The sequence below is a fragment of the Lissotriton vulgaris genome, chromosome 8 (genome assembly GCF_964263255.1).
Source record: "Lissotriton vulgaris chromosome 8, aLisVul1.2, whole genome shotgun sequence".
Lineage (NCBI taxonomy): Eukaryota > Metazoa > Chordata > Amphibia > Caudata > Salamandridae > Lissotriton > Lissotriton vulgaris.
The window spans coordinates 1,428,822,546-1,428,837,822 of record NC_141696.1 but is presented as its reverse complement, the minus strand read 5'-3'; the positions used below and the strand labels follow the sequence as shown (position 1 = coordinate 1,428,837,822).

At 43.6% G+C, this 15,277-nt stretch overlaps 1 protein-coding gene across 2 annotated transcripts in view; it reads right to left on the bottom strand.

The window, feature by feature from the left end:
* Positions 1 to 1,343: 1,343 nt before the first annotated feature.
* Positions 1,344 to 15,277, bottom strand: part of LOC147698871 (uncharacterized) — a 100,957-nt gene continuing 87,023 nt past the window's right edge. For both annotated transcript variants that reach the window (XM_086935485.1, XM_086935486.1), the window contains exon 7: positions 1,344 to 2,435. The gene's annotated coding sequence lies outside the window, so the exon portion shown is untranslated. The remainder of the gene's footprint in view (positions 2,436 to 15,277) is intronic.

Below are 15,277 nucleotides of genomic sequence, written 5' to 3'. Positions count from 1 at the left end.
GCAATTTGCGATTGTGTCAAAAATCGCTATTAGGAAATGCAAAAATAAGAAGAACTCAAACGTGGTGCTAATTTCAGCAAGTGGCAGGAGTGGATCTGTCAATCACCTGTACTGCATATAAGGACCTCTCAGACCATGACCCAGCCTTTCAAGATGGCTGCACTTTACTTTTTGGCACGCAGACAGAGGCTGAGAGCAGCTGCAGGTTGGAGGAGAAGGCTCATCGAGGAGAGGATCTTCAGAGTGCGCATAACGTTATTGGGGCAGACAGAGGCTGAGATATTCAAGAAATATAGGCTGAATGCCACTTTAATATTAAATTTAATCCAGGAATTGGACCCAATCCTGCAGAGGCAAACACGCAGGACACAAGCCATACCTACCCATGTGCAGGTATTGTGTTCGTTGCACCTCCTTGCATCGGGGTCATTTCAGGGGGTAGTGGCCATTGCTGGTGGCGTGTCTCAGAGTTCCCTTTCCCGATTTTTAATGCCTTTTTAAATGCCATGTTACAACGAATAAGGTTACATATCCAATTCCCATCCACACCCCAGGAGTTAATGAAGACCAAACTGGATTTCTACAATATGGTACAATTTCCTCATGTAATTGGTTGTGTAGATGGTACACATGTTCCCATCTGTCCTCCCTCTGAAAATGAATATATTTATCGGAACAGGAAATGCTTCCATTCCCTTAATATTCAAGCTATCTGCAATGCAAAAACCATAATCACAGACCTAGTTGCCAGTTACCCTGGAAGTGCCCATGACTCCTTCATCTTTAGACATAGTGCCATTCATGCGAGATTGCTCTCCGGTGAATTTGGAGATGGATACCTACTAGGTAAATGAGTCATTCAACTCTACAGACTTTGATTTGAACTGCACACATGTATGCTTACATTAAATTTACATTGCTTTCTATTGCAGGAGATAGTGCTTATGGAGTGAGGTCCTACATATTAACTCCATACCTGAACCCAAGTACAAGGAAAGAGCAGCACTACAACCAGGCGCACATTTCAACACGGAATGTCATAGAGCGTACCTTTGGAGTCATGAAATCACGCTTCAGGATTCTACATAAAACTGGAGGAGCATTGCAGTACCAACCAGACATTTGCTGCAAAATTGTCGCTGCATGTGCAATGCTACATAATCTAGCAACGGAAAGGGGAATCGAACTTGATGAGGACGATGTCTTACCTCCGAACATAAATCAGCCTCCACAACCTCAACCAAGAGCACATGGACCAGAGGCAGCAGAGGGCAGGAGGAGAAGGGCAGAGATCACACAGCATTATTTTTGAAAGAGGTAAGAAAAACTCCAAACAGTTCATGTTTAGATAAATGTTTGCATTTTAATGGTCAAATTAAATTAATGCCTACATGACTCGTACTCAACTTGGAATGTAAATTAAATTGTCGGCCAAATAACCAGGCAGGGTCCAACGAACAACTAGAATTGAACAAAAATGGCACTCATGCATACCCTGCAATATGTTTCAAAATGTCATTTTTTGTGGCCACGCACTCCTAATGCCTTTCCAGGACTTTTCACAGTAAGCATTTTGCCATGAGTGGCATCACTCTGCTTTCTTATACTTCTCCGTGTGGCACACAAGGCATGCTGAGATGTGGCACTCTCAGCACTGGTGTCACCCCGTTCCTCATTTTCAATGACATTTCCAGTGGATGCCTTGGACTGTGTTTCGGCAGATGTCTCTAGGGATGCCCCCACACCTTTTTGTATGTGTTTGAAAGTTTTCATCAAAAGTACCTGTGTGGATAGTGTTTGTTTGCAGAGGGCACGGGTACAATTAGTAAGGGAAGTCATTTCCTTGTAATGTGTCTGCATGCTGTTCAAGAGTTTCTCCTGTTTTTTTGCAGAAATCTTTTGATGTTTGTTAAACAAATTGCACATCATTTCCAAAGAGTTAGCAATCCGGTCAAGCTTTGATGTTGTTGATTCATGGCCAGTTTTCATCACATTGATCATCGCATTCATACTGCTTGCTAAAGTGCCCATTTGTTCGCTTATGTGACCCATTTTGCCTTTGATAATCCGAATGTCTTTTCCTTGCAGACGCTGCACCTTCAAAATTTTGTCCTCCACAAGATTGCCTGTGAAGGTTCCATCAGCATCCACACCACTTTCACGCGCTGCACTTCGACTCAGTCTGAACTGTTGCTGTCTCCTACGCCTGCTCATCGATGTATTTGACACTGCAGGAGTGGTTTGTGGCTGGCTTGGTGTCACATTTACATTCTGCTCTGGTTCTGAATCAGTCTGGAGCAGTTGACGCACTCGCTCTCTCTCACTTGGCACTGAATGAGCATTAGATGTACTGGGAGCATTTTCATTTTCATTATCAGGCCCTTCTGAGTGGTGCATATCCCTTAAGTCATGCTCGATGAGATCTTGTAATTGCTCTATGGATCAACGAAATGGGAGAACATTTGTTACTTTTTGTTTGCAATGACATTACTCTATATCTATATAAAGTTCAAGAATGAATTGACTCAAAATGATGTTGTGTCTTATTTCCAATTTGCATGTGGCTATGTTTATATGTGATGCTAATGTTCTTCATTATGTAGTCCAACAAAAGACCTACAACTACCACAATGCACTGCTCCGAAGTCTTTCTAATCATGACTGGGAGAGACTTTGGGACTCAGGATGATCAGTTTTAAAGCAAAATGCAGCACACACATCATTACTTGTTAATTCATGGACTGAAGTCACACTTTTTAACCCACATAGCATTCACTTACCTTCAGTAGGAGTTGGAATCTCCGATGTGTCGATGTTTGTAACTCCGACTACAGTCTCCGGCAAAAGTGTGGCTTCCACCATTTCTTCTAGGGGAGTGTTTGCAGTATCCCTGGGTGTTCCGCCTCCGGTGAGATTTGAAGATTTCATTCTTTTGGCGAGCTTCTCTTTTGCACGGCTGCGCAGGTCATACCACCTTTTCTGGAGATTATTGATATCACGATGTGCCACTCCGACTGCATTTACTTTTGATTGTATTGCAATCCACAGGTTCCTTTTCACAGGTTCAGGAACCTTAAGAGACAGCTTTCCAAACAGCTGCTCATGTCTTGCAGTCACCTCCTCGATGAGTATTTCCAGTTCTTGATCAGAGAACTTGATTTTGCGTTTTCGAGCAGGCCCCTCGGCAACGGGATTCTCGTTTTCCATTTTCAAAGGCAAGTTCCAGACTCCAACAGCAACCGCCGCGAACAGCTCACACTGTGAACGCCCTTACCACACCTTCTAACTGAGGGGCAGCTGCGCCTAATTGCTGTACTGGCTTTTAGGCAGTTGGCAGTAAATGAGATGCATCATGTGTGTGAAATCGCATTATGCGATACCGCAAAAAGCGATTTCGCAGTTAAGGAATCGCATAAAAAATGCGAATTTGTGAAAAATGCGATTTTTACCGAAACGCAAAAATTTAGCGTAAAAAATGATGCATAGCCATTTGCGATTCTTTATATGCGATTCCTTATTTTTCGCAGATAAGAAATCGCACTTTCAAACGTTGATGCATCTACCGGTATGTGCTGTGTTTGCGTCACAAAAGTGATGCAAATCCACACAAAATCTTTTTTTTATCAATTAACTTTCCAGTGCTAAAAGTGTTTAGTGCTGGAAATTATGGAAAAGTAACCCTCACCCCTTGGGGGCATGCCAAGGGTGGAGCATGGGCATGAAAACGCAGGGATGTGCCGTATGCACAAGAATGCAGCGCGCCCCTGCGTTTCCCATAGCGCTGGCGCTGAGTTCAGCTGCCTAGTACCAACGCAGGCACCCTTGTACCATCGTGCAAGGGTGTCTGCATTGGGGGAAATTATTGTTTATGTGCAGGTAGGGAGATCTTTCTGCACATAAACAATCAATGGCAATTTGTTGTTTCTATGTACGCTGCATAAAACAGCACACATGGAGATAGAATAAACAAGAAGAAATAAAGTATTTGTCCTCATTTTGCCTGTTTAAAACCAGGTTTTCCCTGGTCTTAATTTTGCAGCTGCCTCCTATTTACGCCACCCTTGTACATAGGGGGCAACATTAAAATCAATGGGTGTTGCGGTGGAACGCCCACGGCTACACGCTCTACTTAGCATGAAAGGGTGCCTTATTTACAAGGCATTGTTAAGCCACATTAAGTGGCTTAACACTGCCTTGTAAATAAGGTAACGCCCCTATCAGCAACACAACATCAGTAAAAGTGACGTTGTGGTGGAGATAGGGACTTGTAAATATGCACTGTGGTTTTACAAAATTACTCTATGTGCATCTGACGTTTTTATTTGATTCACAAAGACATCTGTGCTAATAATGTCATTTTAGGAGTGCAAATGACTGTATTTGTGTAAGCAATTCCCAAAAGGTGTCCCAGATGTTGTATTGTCATACTTCTAAATAATATAACCCCAGTTACAGCATGATATTAGGCAGTAGTAAACCCCTTGCAAAGGCATGGAGAGTGTGTTTTTCGAGGCACATTCAGTCATTAAGGGAGCGTTCACACTTAAACTTTGAGAATCCTCATAAAAACGTCAGCCTGGGGCCCTTCACAAACTTCCCTTTGATCAGTTCCAATTGTGGAACTTGCTAGTAATTCACACCTGGAAGGGCTGGGTGTAGGAAAGTGGTCTATTAGTAGGTGGGGGTACTCTAGCAATACTACTAAAATTACTAATAGGCCTAGTCAAGTGTCAGTAAATGAATCCTTGCTCAACACTTGGTAGCATAGGAAATGAGCAGTCAGGCTTTCAGATAGGAGACATGTATGTGTAAAGCATTTGTTTCAATCAGAACAGTAAATAAGTAAAAGACAAAACACAATAAAAATCCAACACAAATTTATAAAAACTGAGAATATTTGTATCTTAAAAACAACACCAAAAAGACAAAAAAAACAATGGAGGAAACCGGAGATATGAATTACTGCAGTGCGATACCTTGTTGAGCCTCTTGAAGTCTTTGTCCTCGACAACGAGAGGCTTCAAGGCTTTCAGCTGGACAAACCAGTGCGGTCAGGCTGATTTGTGAGTTAACAAATGCAGCTTGACTCTCGATGTCGAGCCAGACTCCTCCTGGAGCTTTTCTGCAAAACTTTGCAGAAAGTTTCCAAACTTTGAGATGTGGTTGTTTCTGAGTTCCTTTGGGGAAAATAAGTGTTTAGTGGCTCCAGCCAAGGGTACAGAAACTCTGGATTACCTCTTGGTGGCTAGGACTCAATTTCCCACAATGAACCTGCACAGTCCAAGAAAATTACAGTTGCATTTCGTCAGCTGAGGAGATCCTCGCATGGACTTTGAAGGTGACGTCTTCCATCTCTGTACAGTGGCGGCTGGTGAAATTTAAAAGTGGTAATCGTAAATGCTGAATCTTCCAGTACGATCGCATCTGTTCCAAAGGAGATTTGATGGGCTTCCTCACAAAAATGGGGTAAATATAAATGGTCTACTCTCTATGACACTTTCTTTCATAAATTGACTCAAACATCTATGTGGATACTAAATGTTCATGCGGACACTAAGAGGCCATGAGGTATCACAAGTGGAGCAATACCCTATCTCAAGAATCCATTGCCCAGTTCCTCTAGGTAAACTGCCACATCTTATACTTTGCCTACAACCCTTCTCCCTTGCCCTGGGGCATACAGACAAATACTCCACGCTCAATGTCAAGGTACAAGGCTGTCACCAAAACAAAACTTCTGAAAACTTCATACACACTGTCCTGCATTGCAATCAGGAGACTAGATTGTTCTGCTACAGCGTCAAACTTCAGATATCCTTAACCTAAACAGCGGTCAGTGGTACTAGAGGCAGGGCACAGCGCAACAACCAGATTGTTAGTTGCAACAAAGCAATTTCTTCTTCCAACACATGGACTACTTGCAAGGGCAAGTTCTGTATTCTTCCTTTTGTGTGTGATGGAGAAGGATGAGCTGTCTGTATGGCACACATTGTATGTAAGCACAGCCAGCGTATGAATTCCCTGGGGCTACTAAACCTTTACATTCCAACCTGCTCTTTCTTCTAAGCTCTTCTCCAGCCCACAGTGCACTAGTGCTGAAGCATCTTGTGACTTTTTGAGGAGGATCATTTCTATCACAAGCGTTCCCTATCATTCCATCTCAACTGTACATTTCCTGATTATAGCACCTTACATCGCATGTGTTGTAAACGCATGCAATTAAAACACTGCCGTTACAACGACCGCGTTGTTACATCGCAGTACATTACAACGTAAGTCGTTAAATCGACTTGCTGTTGGGGGCGTACTGGACTTAGGAGTAGTATAACTTACTATTCCAACTCCATTGTGCACACCAATAGGGAAGGTGTTGGAATAGTAAATTATACTATTCCTAAGGTTAGCGCGCCCCCTACAGCAAGTTAATGTAACGACTTGCGTTGTAATGCACTGCGAGGTAACAAAGTGATCTTTGTAACGACCGCCTTGTAATCGCATGCGTTGCAATGTATGCAATGTAATGGCTGTATTCCATTTTTCTTCTCCATTACCTAATCCTTCTTTCCCACCTATAGTGATTCCAACACTTTCAGGCACCCGCTGTGCTGAATGAGGGGCTTTATGATCGAACAAAATACGCTTTCAGGACTTTTAAAGATGCTGCGCTTTTCGTTTACTTGCATGGCAAAGGACTTTGAAGTAGCAGAGCCGTAGAGCCATTTTTCATTTGCAATTGTTGTATGAGGACAGGCTTTTAATGTTTAGGCATTCAAAGGCCCTGGGGTGCACGTTATGAGAAAAGCACTGAACGTATGATCTTTTAATACCAGTGATATTTGGGATCAAAGATTGAAGGTTCTGTCCTAAGATCAGACTGACAGCCCCTGAAGTGAAGTCACCGAGGACAGTGACATGCAGCCAGGGATACACATACACTCACAACTCATGAGACAAACCTGCAGTGGTGGCGTACACTTTCCTAACATTTATAAGTTCTCTCCGTTCCATACCAACTGAAAAGGTTCTTTAAGTAACTGGGAGCTCAAGAACATAAAGTTTTAAGAATAAGCAATGCAACCTTAAACTAAATTATTCTGTCCACAGGCTCCTAGTGTAATCTAAGCAATGCATATGTACTCAATTCTGGCTGATGCATTTTGTATTTCTCGGAGGCTAGCTAGGCAGTTTTCGATACACTGTATACATTGAGCTGTAATAATCTAGCCCATTGCCATATATGTGTAGGTCTACTTCTCTCTTCCAGAAATTGGTGTATCTATTCTTTACAAGCAGCCTTTTGGGCATTTTTGTATCAATGGACAGAACAGCATCTTACATCAGCCATTAGGTTGTAGAATATCAATCAACATGTCTTCCAGGTGGAAGTGATTGAGAACGGGAGGTCAGAGAAAAAATAATGTTGGCATACACACATCAATTCAGCTTTGCAAGACTAAATAATTGCTCAGGTCCAGAAGTTATTGAAACTACCATTACCATGAAGTGATTTGAGTATCACTCCTCAGCTGAGGAGGGGTGGTTTCCACCTTGGGCCACAGGACACACTACAGTGTGAGTTGGGATGTCATCCACTGTGATATGCGCACCAATCATTCTTCCTCTGAGACCAACCCCAAGAGACTGGACATTGTCTGCCCTTGTTTGAACCCATCCTTTAACCCTGCCCCTCTTTCAGCCTCTCCTAAGACAAGTGGTGTGTCTCTCTTCTCAACATTTCTGAAACGGCCCAATTATCATATTCTGCTGTTATTGATTGCTTTTTAAGTCCCTATGCATTGTTCACCTGCCACTAGGGCATTCATCAGAAATCAGTAAAAGGCACCAACTGGCAGGAGCTGCTGGCAGTACCCATCCTTCATGAGACAAACTGTCCTAGGCTTCACCAGTCCTCCAGTACCCATCCCCTTTTCAAGGAGAGAAGAGAAGCCATACAGAGGGGAAGAAAAAACAGCAGACCCCCCCCCCCCCCTTCCAGGAAATAGGCCAAAGCCATAAAACAGCCCTCAAAAGCTACCATGCTATTCTCATAAACCAGGGATGTGCAGTCTGTCCGAACTCCACTGGTGAAGTAAATTTTATGTGCTAAAAACAAACACATATAGTCTGAGATATCATATTCTACAGGTTTTAACAGAGTAAAAATGTAATTAAAAAACATTAAGTTAAAAAATGGTGCAGAGTGCAGTGCTTCCAATACAAAAATATGGGACAGAAAAAGGACTGGGAACTGAATATTTTGGCAAGAGCTTACAAAGGTCTGCCGTTGAAGGCACTCTCTTGGGGGACCTCCAAGTGGATTTCTATGTTGTTGCTAATGTGTAGCCAGTGAGGCTTTGTGTTTTCAAAACCAGCTTACATTCTCACTGAGGACCATGACTGAAAAGCATCAAATTCTCTTTTTTGTGCGTGTTTAAAATCCTAGTTTACTGTCCTAGGCAGCAAACTAGAGTTTGAAACGAACACAATAAAGAGGGAAAGGGAGGAATAGAAACATGAGCTGTCAAGACTGACTTACCCAACTTTTAACTCATGTCCTTCACTCACCTACATCTAGTTGGTGTTGCAGATGAAGGTACTGCACACCAGCAGTCAATTTCATAAGCCGCTGAAATGCCCTAAACAGATACACGAGGCACAGAAGCAGCACAGTGTACTGGTTTAAGCATGCAGCACAGTATCCGGCCTCAAAGAGCGAAGAGGTGAGTCGTGTGACTGTGTGACATCAGGCCCTCATGCACAGGCTACAACTCCTCCCTTTTTCCATCTCGTCACCCTGTAACGACTCGGGAAGGGGAGGGGTGGTGGGAGGCTACTGTAAATAATTGACAAGCAGCCCAGGGAGTACAGTTCTGATACTGTACATGCCCTGGCTGCTTCAGAATGTAACGCTTACCATAACACTATTGGGTGGTCCCAAAGGGCCCCCAAGTTTTGAAGACCCAGGCTGGCAGCATGTCAGCCCATAGGCAGCTTAACATTCGCAGCTGTACCTGCCTCCATACAATTGGAACATGAACACCAGCACATGTGTGTAAGAAAAACTGCCTGACATCCGTTTTAGCGAGCGTCATGCTAAGCAGGCAAAGGCACTGCATAATAATGGAAATGTGGATGGTAATTCCTTTTTGTAATTACCATCAATAAGGCTTGTAAAGTTAGAGATGTGCGTCCCCTCAGCCAATAATCAGAAACCACCCTTGCTGTTGTACCTGTTGCTGATCAGGGAGTCCACCCTTTTTCTTTAAGTCAGGTTCAGTTCTTTATTCGTGGAACCTTATGAGTGCAACAGGTGCAGTCTTTTTGAGTGCAAGCCTTCTCTGATGCAGCCCAAGTGTCCAAGTGTTCAGAAGGGCAGTTCGTCTTCTTCTTTTGTTCTAGTCTTTGTTCTGAGGATATTCAACAGCTCTCCCATATTTATCCTCCATTCTGAGCTGGCAGTAGGGGGAGACACCCTAATCAATAGGGGCAAAGCCACCGCACTCTGCTATGGCCACTTTCTGTAATGCGTGCTATATTTGTGAGACAGAATGCCCTGTTCTCCCAAAAATCAAAATGGATAAATTCTTTCCTTGGTGTGTGTGTGTGTCTGCGGAACAGAACCAAAAGGTGTGGTTAACAAATAACTACATTCTCCTTCCAGACCCTCTCCTAATCTAATTAGGGGGGCTCCCATCTGGCTGGGGATCACGGAAGTGGGGACTGGCCTGAGTCCTGTGACATCTGTTCTCCTGTCTTTGAAATCCAGCTTATCTCCGCAGCCCCTTTCCTCTCCCTGGCTTCTCCTGGAAGCAAACCTCCTGCCATCAAAAGGATGTATTGCTCTAGCCTAAGGCCTCTTCACACCTACTGAAGGAGCAGTGTGGCTCAGTCCTTCATAAGCTGACCAATCAGAGGAGGCTACTACCGGGCTGCTTTAGGTAACTTCAGGATAGTAAGTTCTGAAACTAATTTCCTGTAATAGTCACATTAAATCCAATGTTGGCAAGTTGTTGGATTGAATGTGACCATTAATGTGATACTTTGAATGATATTGTTAGCTTGCTCTAATGTAAAGATAGACTTTATTACATTGAATAAAGCCTTCCCATTTTAGCATACGGGGCTAGCAGCACTACAATAGGGAAAATTACTTTAGTTGTATTCCATACAAAACACATTTTCTATTCTCCTTGTTTTTTTATAACAATACCCCCTACTCTTTAGGCACCTAGAAACTACCTTAGGTGTGACTTATAAGTTATAATAAAGGTAGTTTGGGGTTTTCGGAAGTACACTTAATTCCAAAGTCTAATTTGGACATCATTTTATTTGAAACTAGCCTCCAAAGCAGGCCTGGTATTAAAATTACACTAGGCACCACGGCCGTGGACACTTAAGTTAATTAAGTCCACTACATGCCCTACCCAATACTAGGGACTATAATTATACCAATTACCATATACCTTTAGAGGACAGACACTGGCCCTGTAGTCAGTGAAAATGTTGGGGTGATTATGGAAAAAGGTTGACTTTCATACACCGGGGTAAGTCTCTTCACAAGGTTGAAAGGGGACAAGAGCATTTCCACATTTCTTGGGGGTAATGGGAAACACTTTTCTCCATAGAGAGCACTATTTTCTCTTTTGAGGAAAAACACAGTAGTTGTACTGTGCATATAATTCCATACTAGGGAAATGTCAGGGCCACGTAAATCAGCAACAATGTAGAACCATAACAGGGGGTATTGTATGGTATTTACAGTACCATGCATACTTTAGTGCATTAAACACCAACATCCCGCTGGTTATTCCCCCCAAATTTGCAATAAATAATGTACCCCGTGGTGTTCTTATTTAGCACGTCTGATAAATAACACATAAACTCGTAATCAGGCCTCAACCCTGAAAACACAGACAAGTTAGCAGCCTGTCAAGGAAAGCTTAAAGGCCCCAAAGCTAACTCAAGAAATGTCTGAATGACAGTACTCTTTGTACAATTTCACATTTTTTTTCTGAGAGCAGCCAATTAAATTGATAGTGAAATATCCTGTAAGAGATACATGTACCAATTCTGTGCCAGAGAGCTTGTATAGAGCTTGCAAATATGTTAATGCGGAAGTTGCTCATCAACAAATATATTCAACCCGTTTCAAATAAGTTCTATATATGGTTACTTATATGTCACATTCACTATTGTAAAACCAGCCCACTACGTGAGCAAAAAGCCATTCAACAGACAAATGAGCGACCCATCCAATTCATTTCCCTAAATTTCTCTGTAATTTCTGATGGTACGTAGTCTTAGAATGTAGAGTCGCTGCAGTCTGTTTTCAGCCTTTGCCAGCAGTACGGTGTCAATCAGAACATTGTAATATAATTTCCTGCAGCATGGCTACCAATGCACGTTGTATTGTTTTAAATGGCCAGGTAACAGACAGAGAAGCGTCCAGGACATTTGCACATGTTTGAGGGCCCTGAGGTTGTTACCAATGAATCTTGTATGAACTATGCTAATGTATATTCATATTTCTGTTTTAACGTGATAGTGGTTATTTGTTGATGCACCTTGATAATCTAAATGCAGTTGATCATGTCTACAGTGACATTCCTGAAACGCAAAACACCCAACACCGAAGAATTCCTGAGCAATGTAAAATAAACAAACACGCTTGAGATGAACTTATAAAGGCCAGAAATATTTATTATAAGTGTCTGTGATCGAATATGTCGATGATGGACTACTATCATAGGTCACTGATGGTGACATTAATAAAGTGACACATGAGATACACAGTTACATAAACAATGTCATAATTCGTGATTCAAATATATCACTTTTTGTTGAATGCAAATATGCAGTGTGTTTGAGAGTTACATTTTCATAGTGTTTAAGCAATGCGTATAACAAATTCTGCGAGCTTTGCATCTTCCATGCCATCACTCCAGCCTTCGCAGAAATTAGGTATACAGAGAACTTTGGGCCATATTATCAAGAAAGGGCAATACATTATCGTCGCTTTTTTCGGCAGGAAACTGCCGCTAAAGCCGCGATAGTGGGCTTGATAATATGCCCTTGTGCATTCCCATTGAAGCACGGATTCTGGTGTTAACCTGGGCTGCTATGGGAATTCACAAGGGCATATTATCAAGCCCATTATCGCCGCTTTAGCGGCAGTTTCCTGCCGATACAAGCGTCGATAATGTATTGCCCTTGCTTGATAATATGGGCCTAAATTGTTTGACATACAGTGCTCCCTACCTCACTTTTGCTGTTTCTAACTGCAGTAAGCTAGCATGTGTTACTATTTAAAAACTCAATAATTCGCATGGTCATGTTTACGCGCCCATTTGAGACGCACTTGCACAAGTGAAGCAATTTAAACATGAAGGGCCTCATTTACAATTTTTGGGTTAGGGCAGCATCACAAACCTTCCTGCTGTGCTGCCCTTCATCAAAGAGAAAAGGGCAAGACTGTGCAGTATCTATCAGATACAGCACATTCTTGTAGTTTCTCCCTGCGCTGGCGCTCAAAGGGCTGCTTGCACCAATGCAGGCACCCTCACACCATGGTGCAATAGTGTCTCAGTTGTAGAGCTGATTTGTTTTGGGCAGGAAGGGACACCTTCCTGCTCAAAAACAATCCATATAGTTGATTTTCTCTTTCTATGTGTGCTGCTGAATGCTTCGTGAATGTCAAGTAATGCAACGCCGTGCAAATTCCGTGCAAGTCCCGCTTCATTGAGACTGCCGCTGCGAGTGAGTGGTGTTGGCACAGATAACTCGCGCTCATTTTAAAGAAGTACATCTTACTCATTTTAACATTCGTATGGTGTATGGTGATTTGAGACTACACTTGCGCATTTTAAAGCGGTGATGTTACAACTGTTTTAATTAAATACTACGGTGAATTTACAACTGTAGAACGGAGATCCTTACCACCCTGCACTGACTCCCAGATCGCCATTACCCGCCAAAAGCCCCCCAGTCCGTCATGGCAAGTGCCAATTGCACGGAGGGGGCGGAGGGCGCAGGTAGCAAGCACAGCTCTTCCACTTCCGGATTGGGAAAGCAGTACGGGAGTGAGCGGGCTAGTCGTTGAAGCCCTGGGACAATTTAAACAGCTGCTGATTCGTGCGCGCAGCGGGCACACCAAAGGCACGACAAAAGCGCACCAAAGGCAAGCCCGTCATCTCATGTTTTCTTACACACACTATAGGACGGCAGCACCCTGCGGCCACCCACAGGTTCTCCCACTAAATACACAAACAAAGGCCGCCTTGGTGAACGCCAGATCCCTGATGAAACAGAAAACAGAAGTAGCAATCTTGATCAACGCCTACAATCTGGATTTGCTGTTCATAACCGAAACATGGGCAGACAGAGCGTCTAACATTGACCTGGCGTTAGCAGTACCAAAGTGCTACTCACTCCTTCACGCCGACAGAACTGGGAAGCGAGGAGGAGGCCTAGCCATTATTAGCAACGACACCCTGCATGTGCAGGGACTCGAGAGGTTGAAATCCCCAGAGTGTGAAACGCATCCTTTTAATATCCACATCACAAATAACTATAAGTTTTCCGGCCTTTTACTGTACAGGCCGCTAAAGGCTAACATCCCTCTGGCACAATTATTGGGACCCGCTCTTGAGGCCCGCTTATCCAGGGCAGATTTCACGATTCTGGGGGACTTCAACATCCACCTAGAAAAAGTGGATGATAGTAATACGAGTAGCTTTCTAGAGACCATGACCAGTTGTGGCCTATCCCAATTAGTGAAGCAAGGAACTCATTCCGCTGGGCATACCCTGGATGGAATATTCACATCCAATCCTAACATCACAATAGGGGATGTGATGTCTGTCCCCTGGTCTGATCACAAAGTAATCAATTTATCCTTGAACCTGGGCCAGACTAAGGTGGTCAGGGCACCCCGGGAGGGGGAGCGCCCTAACCAGGACTGGGAAAAGATCGATATAGCTGAACTAGACACACGGCTCAGCTCCACAGCCTCAAACCAGGTAGAGAACTGGATTAAAACTGCAGTTCTGACAATCGCCCCCATTAAAATTATAAAACCAAAAAGGAATAAACACTCTGAACCCTGGTTTACAGAGAAATTAAGACTGCAAAAACAGGCTTGCAGGAGGGCAGAAAGGAGATGGAGGGCAAACTACGGGTCTAAAGAAAAAGCTGACTATTCCAAAGCCTTAGCTACTTATAAAAAATGGCTAATGGAAGAAAAATCGGCACTTTTTGTAAAAAAAATCAATGAGGCCTAAGACTTCAGTAAACAACTGTTCACTACGGTAAAAAAACTAGCAGAGCCCATGGCCAAACATGTCACTGGTAGCAAGGACGTGTGTAACAAATTAGGACAGTTCTTTACGGACAAGGTGCGACTAATATATGAATACATCGTCCCAGATTCAGGGGCCGCCAGGCAACCGGAGCACATCACCCAGGACAGCCACTTAGACCCCAACTCCCCCACTTCCAAATTCAAGTTTTCAGTACCCTCAGTAGAAGAGATCAGACAGCTGGTTCTGTCCAATAAATCCGGAGGCCCTTTAGACCCCTGCCCGCCTAAGGTCCTACGCATGTTCCCGGATCTGCTGAGTTCCCAACTCCAACCACTCTTCAGCAACATAATTGAGTCCAGCTGCTTCCCGAAAACATGGAAAGCAGCCTCGGTCCTGCCTTTACTGAAGAAGCCTAGCCTTGACCCCTCCATTCCAGCCAACTTCCGGCCAATCTCAAGAATCCCTTTTCATGACAAAATTCTTGAGAAACTGCTAAACTCCCAACTGGCAGGCTTCATCAGGAGCACAAATGCCCTAGACGACTCCTAATATGGGTTTCGGGAGGAGCATGGGACTGAGACAGCATTGGTGATGGCAGCGGAGGAAATAAGGGGTATACTGGATACAGGAGGGAAGGCCGCCCTCATTTTGCTAGACTTGTCGGCGGCCTTCGACACAGTAAACCATGATATCCTTATTAACAGGCTGAAGGATTTAGGCCTTCATGCATCTGCTACCAACCTGATGGCCTCCTTCCTTGGAAATAGAATGTTCTCAGTCCAATTTGGGGAATTTGTCTCAAGGTCCTTCAGCCTGCGCTGGGGCGCTGGGGGGTCCCCCAGGGCTCGAGTCTGAGCCCATCCCTTTTTAATTTATATGTTGCCCCCTTGGCCGCCATCATCCGGAACTGCAGGTTCATCCCAATATCCTATGCGGATGATACCCAAATAGTGGTGCCAATTTCAAATAACACCTCA